This window comes from Corvus brachyrhynchos, unplaced genomic scaffold, assembly GCF_000691975.1.
Source record: "Corvus brachyrhynchos isolate BGI_N302 unplaced genomic scaffold, ASM69197v1 scaffold34, whole genome shotgun sequence".
Classification (NCBI taxonomy): domain Eukaryota; kingdom Metazoa; phylum Chordata; class Aves; order Passeriformes; family Corvidae; genus Corvus; species Corvus brachyrhynchos.
Genome location: NW_008238126.1, coordinates 2061064 through 2072787, shown reverse-complemented (window position 1 = coordinate 2072787; position 11724 = coordinate 2061064). Strand labels below are relative to the sequence as shown.

Sequence of the window (11724 nt, the reverse complement as noted above, 5' to 3'; positions counted from 1 at the left end):
AAAAAAAAAAAAAAAAAAAAAAAGGCACAAGAAAACTGGGGCATCCAGAGCAGCACATTTTTTCCCCTCCCCTTTTCCTTTACTCATCCCTCTGTCATCAGCGGAGGGGAGGGATCGGCGTCCCCCCATGCTGCGGCAAGGACTGTTTATCTTCACTCCTCAGGACACTGCCATTAGCAGGGCTTCAATGTGTCGTGATGCTTCATCATTAGCTGGAGGTGCTTGATCTGGCTGGAGAATAAATGAGCCGTTCCCCCCAAAGAAACCCTCGCGTTTCGTAGCCAGCTGAGCAAATATTTTGAAATATTCCAGCTCTGCAATTTCAGCGGTCAGATAAAACAAAGGGGGATGTGATACAAAAGAGCTGAATTCTTCCATTTACTCTCCAGCAGCCCCACCGAAGTCGGTCATGGTAATGGGGAACTGTGGTCTGCACAGCAGGGAAGCACATGCCTAAGTCCCATGGAAAATCCCTGTGGTCTTTGCAGTTAATCATGTCCAGTTAATCATGTCCAGAGGTGGACGAGTGCTCAACTGATGCGCTGAATCATGACATACAGGCAATTACCCTAAATCAGAGTAGTACCTTCCAGTCCCAAAAGGCTCCATTATGCTTCACCAACTCCTGAAGGGAAGGCAAAAACCCCAAGAGGCAGGACAGCAGAGGAGGGAGGAAGAAACAGCCAGGTGTTCCTCTACCGCTTCCCCAGCACTTTCCCAACCTCGTGAAAAGTTCTGGCAGCTCTTTAAATCCAGGCTATGGAGATTTACAGCTCCAGACCCTCCGGGCAGCTTGCTGCATTTATTCTGGGTTCCTCCCAGCTGGCTGGCTCAAACCCCACAGACAAGGTTTCACAGACAAGTTTCAAGGTTTCAGAGGCTGAGACTTACGGGCCGGGCAGCGTTTGGCCTCCTCCTTCTCTCTGACTATAAATTTGTGTCTTCTCCTCTTCTGAGCATCCTGGTGCCCTTCTCAGGCACTCCTCTGAAGCAAAGCTCTCTTGCCACCCTTTCATCACCTGGGGCCAGTGTAGCAGTGGGATGCTTTCCTGTGCACACTGATGGATATCCAGAAGAAGTTGCTGCCTGCTGGGAATAGCCCTATCCTTGCCCTGTGTCACTGCCAGCCGCTGGGACAGCCGCTGAGACTTTGGGTCCCAGGGCATCCCAGCTTCTGCCCACCTAGCATCCATGAGGAAAGGGCCCTTGAGGAAGGATGCTTGTTACCTGCAGCATTTCTCCTGCTGGTCAGGCTCCCACGGCTGCTCAGCTGAGTCCCAGGAAAGCTGGGTTAGCCTGCCCAGGGACGGCAGTGCTTCCATTGCCTCCGGGTGTTTAACTCAGCAGGATCTCTTGCTGCGCTGCTCTGTGATTGGAAACATTTCCCAGCCCACTGCATACTAGGAAAAGAAAAATACCCCAAAATGGAAGGCTTTGTGGGGAGAAAACACGATTCTGGGGTGAGCGGATGGATGTCAGGACAAAGGAAAAGGCGAGCCCTTCCCGTGCTGGTTACACTGCCTCTAAAACAGGTGTTCCTCTCCCAGGAACAGCTTTGGCATTCATTTACAGGACTAGAACATCATCACACATTCAGATACAATCTAAGCCCTATTTTTCATGTGTGCACAGGGGAAAAGGAAAGGCAGGAAGAGGGCCTGCATATTCTTTTTTAGGAGCCAAAGACTAATGTGCCCAGCAAAGCAAAATTAACCCAAATACCATGATTATGCAGAAAAAATATCTGCCAGAGAATGTCATTTCACCAGTGACATCCTGCAGTTTTCCACCAGCGAGAGTTCGAGAGGTGGCGTAGTAACAGAGTACATCAGGGCAGGCATTTGACTGGAAGCATTAAATACCTCGGAAAGGTGAATGGCCAAGGTCTTCCCGATAATTAAAACGTGTGCAGTCTTCATAGACCAAGGAAGGGACAGAGCTATTGTTTAAACAGGTAATTAGAGCTGTATTTTAAGCAAACTCGAGGCGGTAACGAGCTCCCTCAGACGGGGAGAGCAGCACTCCTGCTCCTGGTTCCAGCACGAGTAACTATTGCTCCCCAGCCTGCTGCTGGGGACGGCCACAGTGTTCCCAGCCCCACTCCCTGGTGACTGCGGCTGGTTGGGAAAAAAAATCCTATTTGATTTCACATTTTTCACTCCCTGTCTCCTTCCTTTTGCGTTCAGGTTCAAGAGAATTGGCTGAGCCACTTTTTTTTATTAGAGCAGCAGCAGAGGTAAAAAATGGGACCCAGTCAAGCCCCAAGGGAAGGGAGGAAATAGCATGAGCCAGTGCTCCGTTCTCTCGCACAGACACACACAGACACTCTCCCCATCCACACAGGAACAGGGCAGACTTCTGGTGGAGCCGGCGTACAGGCAAAATCAGCCACCCCCACCCCACAACCCAACTCCACGAGGCTATAAAGTCTCTTCACTAGCCGAATGTGTCCCAGAGATGTGCCATCGTCTCTTTCTGAACAGCCAAGGAGGCACATTCTTCTGCGGGGGGGTCCTCACTGGAACGACGCAGGGAGCGACCCAAACCCTCCTCCGTGTTAAGAATGGGGCCAGGAAGTCGCGCTCCTGCCGCCTGCGAAGGACTAATCCCTGCCTCACCTCCCTCTCGCTGCTGGCTCCTGATCAGGTTTCCACACTGGCTGGGCGGGAATTACCGGCTTCTAATTAACCCCCTTGTACGCAAAGCTGGAGGAAACAACCAGACCTGGGGAAAGGCAAGGAGGCGCCTTTGCACCGTCACCACAACCTTCCATGAAAAATATATAAGGGCTAGACATCAGCGATGAGGAAACGAGCATTCAAAGAACAGCGCTCGGCTGCTTGGCTTTGCAGCCCACGTTATCTGGGTTGCTCTGACAGGTCAAAAAAAAAGCCTAAATCAAAACACTTCAAGCTGCAAAGGGCTTTGGGAACAGCAAGGTGAGGGCACACTGCTCTGACACAGCACAGGGTGAGGAAAAAAGCCCCTGGAAGGCAAAGAGCAGGTCACGTCTGGGAACAGCCCACAAAGGCGTACTGGCCATAGCTACAGGCTTACACCCTGGTTTGTCCACAGCCCGGCTCTGAACGCTGTGTACTCTTCCTGAGTTTTGTATGGGAAACCCATGCAGAATTTTTGCCCTGTATTTTGCTCCAGAGTATTGCTCCCGAGGAGAAGACTGGTATGAAGGAGCATGGAAAGCCCAGCCTGTTTTGAACATTTCTTTGGGGGTAGAGCTGGGAGACAAGGCACAACACGATGAAGGACAGACATCCTTACCCCTTAATCAAGTCACCACACTCAGAGTCACCAGTTTGACAGTCAAGAAGGGCTTTGGCCAGTTCCCTGAATAAAATTTGCTTGCTTACATTTTTTCATGAATACCAAGGTAACTTATAATAGTGACAATACCTGCAGCATGCAGAAATCTTTCTCTTTTCCACTTGAAAGTGTGGGAAAGAGGATGAGTGAGAGTGTCATTGCTGGTTTTGACTGCCCACACAGTGCTGCATGAGCTACAAAGATAATCTCTTTATCTTGTGAGTCTTGGGATATCAGGAGGTTTTGTTGCAGCCCCAGTTCCCCGAGTCCTGATCATGTGAAATTTGCTTCTTGGTTTCTCTAGCCTTACTTCTTGCAAGAAAGCGGTTAAAATTTTAATGATGGAGGGAAAGCAGGGGGGAATACTCATCTGCATGGTCCTTTAAGACTACTTAAGGTCAGATTTACTGTCCTCCGTGTCTGGAAGGGCTCAGCACTGCTCCCCAGCCAGGGCTGTCGTTCAGGGTGCTGGCAGGACCCACGATATTAGTTGAAGCCCACAGCGCTCTGGCTGTTCCCACTACGAGGAGCAGGAGAGGGTGCAAGGTTAGCCCAGGTCTGGAGAAAAATTTCCCTCCTGACTGCTTGACTAAAACATCCCTTCAGGAGCTGTCTTGTAGCTGTTGGTGTGTGTGCAGCCGAGAGTGTCTGCGGCTCTCGGGGGTCTCACCCCGAGCCCGGGGGAGCCGCGGCCGAGCACATGGGCGGAGGGGAGATGAGTTTCATGCGGCCGGGTTGCATCACTCGAGCATCTCGCAGCTCTGCCCCAGCACGGCCGGGCAAACCCTGGGCTTTTCCCAGGAGAGGGGCCAGCCGTGGCAGCACGGAGCAAAACAGCTCCATCCCCTGACCTCCACCATGGTCTGACTTTTAAACAGCTCCGAGCACAGTCGCCCCGGTGACTCATACTGCGAAACTGGGGCTTTTACAATTTTTTTTTTTTTTTTTTTTTAAGTAGGAGCGCGGCTCCATCAGTCAATTACTTGAAGAGCCGCTCTAATTTGGCACCCAATTGTTTCCCCAGCTGCCGCTGCGTCTGATCTCCGCTGTGGGCGGCAGGAGCAAGCTGCCTGCGCAAGGGAAGGAGCCCAGGCGCCCAAGGGAGGAGGAGAGGAGGCGGCAGCAGCAGCAGCGGCAGGGAGGGAGCGCTGCCTGGCTGAACAGCCCCGCGCCCGCAGAACAGCGGCGCTAAAAATGCAGGCATTAAAAATATCTCAGGGTCACAGGTGATTGCTGGATAATAAAAATTACTTCGGGAGGCGGCAGTGGGAGGGACAGATCCTGGCGGCAGGGGAACAGCCTGCCAAGGCTGGCCCGGCCACAGCAACTCGCTGCGAGCCACGGCCACAGCCGCCGCTGCTCAGTAATGAATGTGATGTGACATTTATGGCTTTTTCCACTGCGGATTTTAAATCGCTTCACAAAGGTTGCTTAATAGCACTGTCCTCTTCTCTTCCTATCTCTCCCCTCGTCCTACATAATATAAAAAATAAGTGATTTGCCTCCCATCACGTGAGAATTCAGCGGCTGAGGCAGCAGCAGAGCGCGAGTACCCGACCTACGTCTCCTGCCCTTTAGCCCCTACAAGCACTCCCTTTTTCCCAAGAAATCCAAGAATAGGATCTGTACCGCGACAGCTGTTTTTTAAGTCAGCGAGGGTTTTTTTTCCTGAAGAAGAGGAAGCTTGCTTTCAGCGAGGAGCCTTGATTAAAACCGCACAGCCTTCCCAGGCACTGCAAGGGGCTGCGGGTGCTGTGGTGAGGGAAGCGGGTGCGATGCTCCCCGCTCCAGGATGGAGGTACCCAGGAGCAAGAAGAGGCGTAGCTGCAGCCAAATACGTGTCCCCAGACTGTAGCTCCTCTTTCGCTCTTTCAGCACAAGCCTTTCCATATTCTGTGGCACGGGTGCACACGTGCATTCACACACACATGCAAACGCCTGCGCTGCTGCCACCGAACCGCTCCTCCAGCTGCACCCGCGGGCGGGCAGGCTCCCCGGGTATGCCGGCAGAGAGCATTCCCTGCCCGCACAGCCCCCCAGCTGCGCTCCTGCCCCTCTGTTTCACCCCCTGAAGCCCAAATTGAGACATAGCAGCAACAGTTCCAAGGGCAAAGAAGCACCACGCTCGGTTTGGAGAAAGCCCATCTGTGCTGTGCTCAGCACAAGAAGAGATGCTTGTGGATGAAAAGGCTGCAGCAGGAAGGTGGAGGATGGATATAATATTCCTGCCCTTTTCTGGTTTAGTTCTTGGACTATGCAAGTTTTTTAGCATGTCCTTGCAGTGCATAAACTGCCTCATGGTACATGGCACTCTTCTACTTCTTGGTGGGAAAATTAGGATTATTCAAGGTATGCACATGCACATGTGCGCTCACACAAGCACATACACACACACATCTGCACTGGTGCTGCCTGTAGCCATGTATCAGGCTCTCAAAAGTCATTCCTGCAAGTTTTCTCCACCAGGCTGCACCTTTCTTCTTTACTCTGTCAGGACATTGCTGAAACAGCTGGTGTCCCCCACACAGCAGACAAGCCACTGCACCCCAGTCACAGAGCTCTCCAGGAGCTCCAGGTGAACCTCCTGCAGTCCTGCATTGGGCCACTGCTTCTGCAGCTGTGAGACCTGAGATCCAGGACTTGCTTTGATGTGCTCACAGCAGCTCCTACTTGAAGGCACTTGTACTCACCATCGGCTGGCATCTCCCAAGGGCAGGTGGCTCCCTGCCAGAGGGGAGGAGACAGAGATCCATGCCTCTGGGGCTGGGTCACTCTCCACCGGGCCAGGCAAGACAGTCCCAGCCAGATGGAGCCAGGAGAAAGCACTACCAAGTTGTTGGCCAACTTAGGATGTGATGTTGGCTTCACAGGAAGCTACTTGGCTGCCTCTCCCTGAATCAAGATTCAGTGATGCCAGGAGACAGGCACAGCGGGGAAACTGAAAGCAAAAAATGGCAGAGTGGATGGCAACTCGACATTAATTCATTTTTACCATATGTCTGACTATTCATTACACTCCACCATTCTGTTCTACAAGACTCCTGGGGGTCTTCCATGCCATTTTATGGCTAGCAGGGTTCCTCTCCGCTTGCGGCGCTGCGTCACCACGCGTGCCCTGGCTAGTGGTCCTGCAGTGGGAGCAGCCCCATCCCGTGCACAGGCAGCCCTTGGCATCAACGTGCTCCAGCACTCAGCCCATCCCCAGCACACCACAGACCTGCCAGGTCACCTGGCACAGGAGCCTGTCCCCCAGGAGCACACACGGGCAGGTGACACCTGCTAGAAGCACACTCTGGCACCTGCCGAGAGACCCGCGCTGGGAAGCAATGGGGGTTTTCTATGGATTTGCAAATTATTCTGTATTTCTCTGTGGTCTCCCTCCGGAGCGCGTTCCTGGCATGGGACCAAGCCCCGGCTCCAGCGGCAAGCGTGACTCATCCTGGCAGGCAGCAGCCCAGGAGGGGGAGGATCACCCAGGCTGGGAAGCCAACACCATGGCTTTGCTGTGAGCTCTGCCTGCAGTGGCAGCAGCAGCTGTTTCTCCTCATAGGTGGGAAGGTTGAATTAGCGGCCCCCTTGCCTGGATCCAGCTGTCCAGCCTCCTGTACGCCATCATGGCCTCTCACCCCGGCTCCTGTCACACGCACAAGAAGTAGCAGTGAGCTGCCTACATGGCTGCCTGCACTCTGCCTGCTGTGCCCCCTGGGATGAGCTCCTGTGCACAGAATGAGCAAACCCCGCTCTTCGTCAGACTGAAAGACCCTGGACCAGCTCCTCATGAATCAGCCCCTCCAAGGGACTTCAAGGGGCATCAGAGGGCATTCTGCACAGGGAGGTGCAGGGGTCTCTCTGGATGTCAATAAGGAAGGCACAACAGCGGGTAGAGTAATAATAAAATTGTTTATTGATAACATAAAATAGGAAGAGGAATGTAAAGTAATTCTTATGTCCCTTCAGATGCTGGAACCCCGTTTATGAGCTGCATTAGATGGCCACCAGATAAATTGCCACAGCACAGACCACAGATCTCATCGCTGAGAGGTCGGGTCTTCCTTCTGTACCATGGTGCCTTTAATCCCCTGTGACAAACAAAATCATATATCTTTTTCTGATAGCTGGGGAAGTTCTCTCCTTAAGGATGTCCCCCAGAGCACAACACCAACAGCATGAGGCATCTCAGCATGTTCCCCCATATTGCTGTGTATGTGGGTCTGCAGCCTGCCCAGTGCAGAGCCCTGTGGTGCAGATATGGCTGGTCCAGCATCAATAATAAATGTCTTCCACAAGGCTCCCAACAGGGAGAAAACCCTTTTTTTTTCTTTCTGTCAGACATGTCCTTTTCCTCTTAAGTTTTTGTGCTTGCTACTGACCACAGACTGAAGTCCAATCAACAGAGCTGCTGTCGTTGCTTCCCCCAAGGGGACATGCGATTAAAATCATTGGTGTTGCTCTGCCTAAAACACAGGGGCAAACTTTGCCTTCACAAACAGTTTTATTTCATCCCTTAAATCAGAGCATCAAAATCCTCTTGCAGGAGGGCTTCAGGTCCCACATGTAGTACAGATGATCAAAATTTACATCAACATGCTGTTTTTCTTGTAAGAGGTACCAGGTGGATGTACTTGCAGAGGTCAGGCATGGACTCGGCACAGCAGTGAACACAGGTACACACATTTCCTGGATCACCCTGGGGATACTCAGATTTTATGTGATGTGGATGACCATTCACTGACAACTTTATCAAGGCAATCAAGATGTCCTCTGTCCGCTTCCTTTGACTTCAGGGACAAAATACAGCTCCTCTCAGTCTGACACTCCTCAAACTTGGAGAAGAGCACCAAAACAGCTGTGAGGGAAGAAGTCCTAGAGTCTGCAGGGGGAGATCTGACTCCCAGTTGTATGATTGTAAGATGTTCAAAGCCCAAAACATACCCGTTCAAGTGAATAACTGATGCTTTTGGAGTTTGTCCATCCCTAAGGCCACTCGGTAACCCTCTCCTGGAAAACTTCTCATCTCCTGCTTCCGCTCTGCTGAAGTGTCTGCAATCCTTCATGGACAGTTTTCTAAACACTCGGTGTTTTGCTGCAGATTGCTTTTATTTGAGACCCCCATTCTGTCCCAAACCAGGAACTGGGACAGGATGGAGGGCAGCAAAATATTTAAATGCAGTATTGATGTCATGCTGTCACATACAGAGTTCTGTGGCATTAGGACACTCTCCAGAAAATGGGGAAAAGGCTGCAGATATTCCCCTTAGTTTACCTGCTCCTCATACTTCCTTTATTTTACATGGGAACCCAGAGGCAGATTTCCCCTTGCGCCGTGTTTGATTTTTGCAATATCACCTCCACGTAGGAACAGCTTTTCCTGCTGCAGAAGAGGAAGCGTCCCTGTTGAATGTTTTTTGCATTCATGTCCCGTGCAGCTCCTTGTGGCTCCGTGCCTCCCGACAGCCGGCAACCCTCCCGGCAGCGTGCCAGCGGTGCGAACCAGCAGCGCTTCCTGATGGAGCCAGGAAATCACCGCTGCGGCTTACGGGGATGTGAGGCTGCCCGCAGCCAGGCAGGGCTCTCCCACCCCTCCTGCCAGTGGGATGGGAGCTGCTGATAATGCCCAAGGAGGGATTTACCGATCCAGCGCTATGCTCTCCCTCTTCCAGGTCGCAAAGTGTTCATCAGCAGCCTGCAGCCACAGCACGTTTATTAAATTTAATGAATGAGTTTCACCAAGAGGCGCTGTGAAAATTCCACATCTAAATCAGTATTTGCGTTCGTATTGGCACATTTCCTAAGGAACCTGAAATCATTTGTGTTGCTTTATTGGCTGCCTGCTATAGCTAATTAACAACACGAATTAGCATGGAACAACCCCAAATTCAGCTTTTGGGAAGACACCCCATTTTTGTCCCTGAGATTAGAAGATACCAAATCACATACACAGCATCCTGTGTATGACTCATATGATATATATATATATATATGTGTGTGTGGGATGCACATATACCAGATACAAACCTAAACAAAGATAAGAGCTTGCCAATATTAATCCGCTTCAAATGATTGTTCCAGCTACTTGAGAAAAAACATGCATTGAGTGACCTTGCAGAGCATGCGTTTCTTTGGCTGACGTGACACAGAAACCTCCTAAAAAAATGATGACTGAATAGTTACCAGAGAGATACACAATAAAGGTGGGTTAGAGAGGTACACAGATGAACCCGAACAGCCACCAAGGATATAGGAAAGGATCACATCACTTACTTCTTCCGATGGAGTAATGGTAGTAAGACCAATTAACAAATATCTCAGCAAGACTTTCATGAAAGATCTGCTCCCAAGGATGACTCTTGCTCCTGGAGGAGCCACTGGGGAGCAGCCCTGAAGTCAGCCCGTGCCAGCAAGAGGGAGACCTGCAAGGTCTGCAGGAGACCTTGCCAGTGGGAAGCTGAGCACCTGAGGGAGGGCCAGGAGAGTGAACGCAGTGACCAGCGTGACACAGTGCTGGGACAGGCTCTGTGTTAAAAGCGTCTGTCAGTTCCCTGGAAACGACCGAGAACTGAAAGCATCAAAGAAATAAAGCTGTTGCCAGCTGGAGGAACAATAGGCGAGCCAGAGCTATCTTTAGCTCACGGGATTAAATTCAAATTGCAAATGCAAACGCCTGGAAGAAAAGGCCTTCCCGCACTACTGAGCGCCAGCCTAAGTGCACAGCACAGCCCGGCACTGACGAGCATCCGCAGCCCCTTTGTCATCCCCTGTCATCACCTCACCCGAAGGAAGGGCAAAAGGAGAGCCGAAGAGGAAGGAGAGTCTGTCCCTGCCTGACTGTGATGCTCCCAAAACACCAGATTTTTCCCTGGAAGGGATGCTCCTGGGAGGGTGCCATGCCTTGGCGGCTGCCCGGCAAACTTCAGCATCAGAAGCCATCCAGCTGCAGCCGCACAGACCTCAGCACATGCCAATTCTTCCTGCTTCTCATTCATGGAGAGCAGAGCAGGCAGCAGCTGGATGTATGAAGAGTCAGCACAGCCTCCTGCAAAATCATCAAGAGACTTGTAGTGGCTTCAGGATGGCAGCTTGGGGGCCATGCATAGGCAGTTCTAGGTTTGATGAGGGATGGTAAAAATTGGCCTGGTGTACCACTTTCCTCTGACACTCTCACTCTGTGTGGTAACTCGTGCCTCCCCATTCCATAGGCAGCAGCTCTGAATCCTTGGCCCACCAATTGCTCCTGAGAGTCCCCATCACAGCAGAGGAAAGCAAGACCTCAGTTTTCAGGCTGTGCCCCTTCACCAGAAAACCTGTACAGACTGAAAATTAAAAAACAGCCCAGCACAGCTCTGTGGCAACCAGGACATAGAGGACTGTTGGGAACATATCCTCGCTGCTGCCTGCTGAAAGGGAGAATCTAAACCAGATTTGGCTGGTTTAGCTTGCATTAAGGAACACGATGTCTTGCCTTGAAGACCTTAGGATGTCTTAAAGCACTGTCTTGCTTTAGGATGTTAGCTCGTGTGTGTTAGCTAAGGGGCTGACAGCTTACTTAGGTCTGACAGCACACATCAGGCTGGCTGACCACGGGGTACATCTGCACCATGCCCTCCAGACAGCTGAGCTCGCTCTCAGCCAGCTCCCACTGCTGCCAGCTCGGCTGATAACACTGCCGTGGAGCACAGCACCCGGTCCCAGCAGAGCTCTGGCCACAGCAGCTACACCGCTACCTGACTTGATTCATTTACAGCCATCCCCAGTGGCTGCAGAGGGCTGGGTAAGAGGCTGAATCCTCAAGACTGAGGGCAGCACAGCCAGCCCCCACTCGCAGAGAGACTCACACTCAGCTAATCCACCTGCTGGGGCATCATGGCCCCAGATAAAAGGACTCGAGTCTCCCTCCAGCTATACCAAACTGGAAAAAATCCAAGCTGTGAGATCAGGATTGCAGGCATGCCAGAGAGAAAGCAGGGGAGGCTGTTGCCTGATAACCTGCTTAATGAATTGCAGGCTTCTGAGCTGGTCTGTTCAGCTAGGGAAATCCAACCAGCACCTCACACCCGAGCACTAGGAAATTGGTTTAATAGTTTCAGTGCCATAATGAAACACCACTGGGGAGCAGAGGTCCCAGCTCTCACCTGCATGTGCAGTTCTCATGTTGTAAAAAACGAACTTCTTTCTGATTCCACCAAGTGGTTCGAGGTGTTGTTATAGAGTCACGACATCGACTTTGAATGGCAGTGCAAATGACAGTCGCAGAAGATCAAGCGTGTACCCGTCCAGCTACAGCTTCCTGCAAAACCTACCAGCAGTGCAGAGATTTTTAACTCCGTGCTGCAGTCATCTGCGTTTTTATGTTTGTTATTTTGTTTTTAAGCAGCCGCTTAGTGGTATCTGGAGGGCATTTGCTAC

At 51.5% G+C, this 11724-nt stretch overlaps 1 long non-coding RNA gene across 1 annotated transcript in view; it reads left to right on the top strand.

Annotated features, from left to right (window-relative positions):
- LOC108446550 overlaps positions 1-7226 on the top strand; it is a 10737-nt gene extending 3511 nt beyond the window's left edge. The window contains exon 2 of the long non-coding RNA XR_001861758.1: positions 4346-7226. This is a non-coding gene — a long non-coding RNA (uncharacterized LOC108446550). The remainder of the gene's footprint in view (positions 1-4345) is intronic.
- Positions 7227-11724: the final 4498 nt, after the last annotated feature.